This window comes from Zingiber officinale, chromosome 3B (assembly GCF_018446385.1).
Source record: "Zingiber officinale cultivar Zhangliang chromosome 3B, Zo_v1.1, whole genome shotgun sequence".
In the NCBI taxonomy this organism is placed as follows: domain Eukaryota; kingdom Viridiplantae; phylum Streptophyta; class Magnoliopsida; order Zingiberales; family Zingiberaceae; genus Zingiber; species Zingiber officinale.
In genome coordinates, this window is record NC_055991.1 from 32027097 (window position 1) to 32032950 (window position 5854).

General features: G+C 40.3%; 1 non-coding gene across 1 annotated transcript; it reads right to left on the reverse strand.

Moving 5' to 3' along the window:
• Positions 1–2756: 2756 nt before the first annotated feature.
• Positions 2757–2862, reverse strand: LOC121968919. The gene has a single exon (XR_006108434.1). It is a non-coding gene; the product is annotated as a small nucleolar RNA R71 (small nucleolar RNA).
• Between the last annotated feature and the right edge of the window lie 2992 nt (positions 2863–5854).

A 5854-nucleotide genomic window follows, 5' to 3' on the forward strand; every position in this document is an offset into this window, starting at 1 on the left:
ACCGAAGATAGACCAAAAGACTTTGTCGAACGTACTGATCGGGCCAACTCAGAGAGACCGTTGGCTGATCGATCGACCGAACACAAGGATCAGTCGACCGAACCCAAGCTCGATCCAGAGAGACTGCACCTGGATGGAAGGCTGGGCAGGTACAGAAGGTTTGGTCGACCGAACCTGGGGATCGGTCGACCGATCCCTCTCGAGTCAAAACCTGATCCCGAAGATCAGGTTATCTGATAAGTCTTTGGAACCCCTATATAAAGGGGTCTCGAATAGCTGTTTAGAACTATGAAATTGAACTACAACTCCTGCACTTACATTCTAGCAATAGTTCTGTGCTTCCAAGTGTGTAAAAAACTTCTCCGCCTTCAGAGAAGGAGATTGTTCATAGCGCTTTATTACTGCTGATGTGCGTAGATTATATACTCTTTTATGCATGTTTTTAAGCACATTTACATACTTTGAGCATGCTTGATCTATGCATTTTTATACTTCCAGCTTTCCTTTTAGCATATTTACTCTTTTGGTTCGGAGATATGCTTTTTGTGTATTTTCTGTACACAGGAGTCGAAATTGGTGAAGATTATGCGTCCTCGGACAAGCTTGGAAGGAATTGAAGGGAGAGAGCATCAGGCCGTGTACCATACACGACCGTGTAGTTTTAACAGGAAGGGAAGAGGACATGGCCGTGTGAATCTCACACGGCCGTGTCTTGATTTGAAGAAATTAGAGCAGATGCCTTACATGGCCGTGTAGATCTCGGCGGTCGCCGGATCATTACAAAGGCCAAGCAGGTGGTGGCCGTGTGCACCACACGGCCGTGTAGCATTTCCAGAGAACAGAAGGGTCCTGGCCGTGTGAGTCACACGGCCGTGCAGCTTTGGCAGAGAAGGAAGAGGACATGGCCATATGAATCTCACACGGCCGTGTCATGGGGCCGTGTGGCGCCCGATTTCCTCCTCTATTTAAACCCTCCTTCATGAATTGAAAGAGGATCTCTTCCCCTTTGGGAGAAGGCAAGATTTGGTGGTATCCTCCCATTCTTGGGAGGATTTCTGGGCGATTCGAGGGGAGTTCTTGATGATTTCGACTCCGGAGCGAGGATTGGATATGAAGACGAGGCTTCTTCGTAGATAAGTTTTGTCTTTCCCCCTTTTCTTGGTTTCTTGGATTGGGGATTTAAGAAATGCTTGTAATCCTTATTTCTTCGGGTATTCTTCCTCGATTCATGGAGTAGATCTTGTATTCTAGGATTAAGGGAGTATTTGTATGATGGATTGATGTAATCTCTTATGGATTTGCCAATTTCTTATTTCAATGACATTGTCTTGCTTGTATCAATTAGATCTTGAATGATTAATGGTGATTTGTGCTTAATTCTCATTCTTGATTGATTGTTTGAATTTCTTGTGGACTTAGTAAAGATAAACTCTCACTCGATCATCCGAGGGATCCACATGACAGGTGCAAGCCCGTGTAAGGACGTTTGAGAGATAATCTTGAAGAGGAAATAGGAATATTCAAGAGAGTAGGATGGATCTTGTGATTAGTTTCTTGTATCTTGATAGATTAATAAGTTGTGGGCTTCTATGTTGATATCCGAGGAAGGCATAGTAATAGGTGCGCTTCTGTGTAAGGACAACGTAGGTTCACGTCTAATTGATCATATTTAGATACATTTCTCAGTCCTTAGCCGGTTATCTATTGCAAGAGAGAACCGACAACTTTCTATAAGTGTTTGGCAATTGAGGGATAAGAATTGGTGAACCATTTACATTCAAGAAATCTTACAAAGAAACTGAAACTCCTAGAATCTCCCCTTATCATAACCCGAAACACTAAACTCTTGTTTGTTGATCTTTAATATTAGATTTGTTTACCTTCACTTTGCATTTGAAACAATTGGATAGTTGTTTAGCTAATTCGCATTGAGGCATTTCTAGTGCTTAATCCAGTCCCTGTGGATACGATAATCTTTTATATTACTTGCGACATTTCCGTATACTTGCGGAGCGTAACAAGTTTTTGGCGCCGTTGCCGGGGACTGCGCTATAACATTAGGAATTATCAATTGAGTTAGACTAAACATAACATTTGTTTTCCTTTCATATTGCATAGTTGTAACTAATCATTAGATTTCTGTTTTTACTTTCTTGTATAACTTTTACTTCTTGTTAATTCTTTTTGTACAAATTCAATTCTGCATTTTTGATTCTTTTATTTTTTTTCTTTTTCTGTTGAATTGTCATTTGCTATCTTGTTCTTGTGTATGCGAAGATCTAACTTTGCAGGGGAATTCTTTCCTTTTGACCTTGAGATTGACAGAACTTTCCATAAAAGAAGAACTCTGCAAAGGCAAATTGAAGAACAGGAACATTTGAACATGGCGAATAGACCACTCAAGGATTATGCAGCACCTTATGCAAGAGGTTTTCGATCTAGTATTTCAAGACCTTCAGTGGAAGCTAATAACTTTGAGATCAAACACGCAATTATATCTATGGTGCAGCAGAACCAATTTGGTGGAGGACCTCATGAAGACTCCAATCAACACTTAGAGGTCTTTTATGAAATATGTGGTACCATGAAAATGAATGGAGTTCCTTCAGAAGTAGTTAGATTATTATTATTTGGGTTTTCTTTAAGAGATAGGGCAAAGCAATGGCTGAATTCTTTGGCCCCTAATAGCATCACCACTTGGGAGCAGTGTGAGCAACAGTTTCTTGATAAATTCTATCCACCAAGCAAAACAGCTCATATAAGGAATTTAATTGCAAGCTTCAAGCAAACTGACTCAGAATCTCTTTTTGAAGCATGGGATAGATATAATAGTATGCTCAGACAATGCCCACATCATGGGTTGGAAAGATGGTTAGTGTTGCACACTTTTTATAATGGTATCAACTATCATACCAAAGTGTCCCTTGATTCAGCTGCTGGAGGGGCACTTATGAATAAAAGTTTAGATGAAGTTGAAGAAATTATTGACAGTGTAGCACAAAATCATCATCAATGGGCAAATGAAAGAAGTGGTGGCTATTCTTCTGTAAACCCAACAATTAAAGCATCAGGGAAGTTTGATGTAGATGCAGTCACTCTTTTGTCTGCAAAATTGGACGCTCTTACAAAGAAATTTGAGAATATGGGGACTAGTGCTAATATGGTCAATGCTATTAGTACATCTTGTGAAGTATGTGGGAGTTCAGAGCACTCAAATGACTCATGTCCATTGGGAGCTATCACTACACAAATCAATCAACTGGAACAATGTGATGCAATCATGAGTTACAATCAAAGGCAGAACAACCCATACTCAAATACTTATAACCTTGGATGGAAGAGCCATCCCAATTTTTCTTACAGAAATAATCAAGATCAAGGACCATCTATGGGGGCAAGACCAAATTTTCAAGCTGGGCAACAAAATTTTCAACATCTATCTTCTCAAGGCTTACCAAAGTCAAATATTGAAAAGATGCTTGAAGAAATTATCTCAAGTCAGAATGAAATGAAGCAAGATTTAGCAAAGCTCATTCAGAGAATGGATAATTCTGAAAAGCATCAAAAGATCCAGGATAGTCAAATTGCCCAACTAGCTTCCTCATCATCCAGAGCACCAGGACAACTTCCAGGAAAACCTGATGTGAATCCTATGGAGCATTGCAATAGAATTGAGCTTAGGAGCGGACGGACCTTGGGAGACTCCCAAGTGACTGCTCCAAAAGGGATACAAAAAGAAGAAGAGCTCTCTCCTCTTATACCAAATCAGATTCAAGCTAATGAGGAGAGTACCATTGAGGTTGAAGAGACTCTTCCACTGAACCATCAGAGCAAAGCTGTCCCTTTTCCTCAGAGACTTACAATGCTCAAGAAAGATGAAGAATTTGGCAAGTTTTTAGAAAAAGTTAAGGAAATTTGTGTAGAGGTACCTCTTATTGATGCTATTCTTCAAATGCCTAGATTTGCCAAATTCCTGAAGGATCTCATGTCAAACAAGAGAAGAAGAGGAGAGGTTGAGACAATTGCGCTTAGTGAGGAATGTAGTGCTATTTTGGAGAAGAACACTTCCCCACAACTAAAGGACCCAGGGAGCTTTTATATTCCTTGCAACATAGGAAAAGATTTTTTTGAAAAAGCTTTTTGTGATTTGGGGGCAAGTGTTAGCCTCATTCCCTATTCAATTTGTAATAAATTAGGTCTCAAAAACATTAAACTTACTACTATGACACTTCAACTTGCTGATCATTCCTGCAGGTACCCTTTGGGTATTATAGAAGATGTGCCAGTAGAGGTGGATGGGAATGTTATTCCCACAGATTTTGTCGTGTTGGACATGGAAGAGGACCCCAGGATTCTTATCATATTAGGAAGACCTTTCCTTGCTACAGCTGGAGCTATAATTGATGTCAACAATCATAAGCTTTCTTTGGTAATTGGTAAGGAAAGGTTGGAATATGATTTATCTAATATCTCTAACCATGTCTCGTCTTTTTTAAATGCTTGTAGCAGGACAAACATTTACAAACTTGAGGAATGGAATTTCCATCCTCATGGAAGGCCACCAAACGAAGGAGACAATGTGGTGGAAGATGTTGGGAGAAGATCTCCCAACAAAAATGAAAAGTATATCTGTCCTCCAAGGGCGAGGAAAAGAAGTGAATGATCAAGTTTGGTCGAGCTAAAGACCTTAAACAAGCGCTTCTTGGGAGGCAACCAAAGGGTTCTTTTAGTTAGTTTTGATTTGTATTTTAATTTCTTTTAGTTTGATGCATTCTTTTGATTTTGTTTTCAGGTTAGGTGCAAAACAGAGCCCGGCCGTGTGCTATACACGGCCAGGCAAAGGTTGCAGAGAAGGGAAGTGCTTGGGCCGTGTCATCCAGACACGGCCGTGTAGGATCTCCCGAGAAGAAAGATGGAGAGGCCGTGTCCCAGACACGGCCGTGCGAAGAATCCAGAGAAGGAAGAGGGGGAGGCCGTGTGGATCTGCACGGCCCGTGTAGGAGAGTTATTTAAGTCTTCTTTCTACCTTACACGGCCAGATCTTGGCCGTGTTCCGCACACCCCCAACTCTCCAAAACATCTCTTTCTCTCCCAATCTCTTAAAAACTCCTCTCTAATCTCTCAAGATCTCTTAGATCCGGATTCTCCTCCTCTCTAAGACTTGGACTTTTTATTCTCCTAACCTAAGATCTTTGCTCTTTGAAGTTTTGTTCTTTGAGTTCCATTTTTCCAACCCTAGATAATTCTTCCCCTATCTAAACTCATCAAGATGTCCAACATTTTGAAGAAACTTCGCAAAGGAGGTGGTGGATCCAGTGGAGACAAAGAGAAGGAGCCATCAAGGGACAAAGGAAAACAACCAGTGAAGGGCAAAGGCAAAAGGACTTCACGCAACGAAGGTAATGACAATGAATTCAATATTGTGTTTAGAAATGATGATCAAGTAACTAGATTTGCAATTCTTGTCAATAGAAAGATAGTGTGTACTAGATATATGGACCCCAACTGTTCTTGATATGCTTGGAATTAGGGAAGATGTAGATTTGATGATTGGGTTTTTGGATTGGAGTGATATTATGTACACACATTTGCCTACATATCCTCGTCTTGTTTTGGAATTTTTAAGTTCATTGGATGTCCATTTTACTAATGAAGATGATTATTTTGGAAAAATCTCATTTAGGCTAATGAATCAAGAATTTCTATGGGCATTTAGTGACTTTAATTCTTGTTTTGGATTAACCACCGGTAGCCCTCGTAGGTTTGATCCAACGTTTAATTGGAATCATTTTTGGAATGCAATAACTGGGTTAGATCAACCTTATGAGCCTTCAAGAGCTAAGGCCTCCCATAT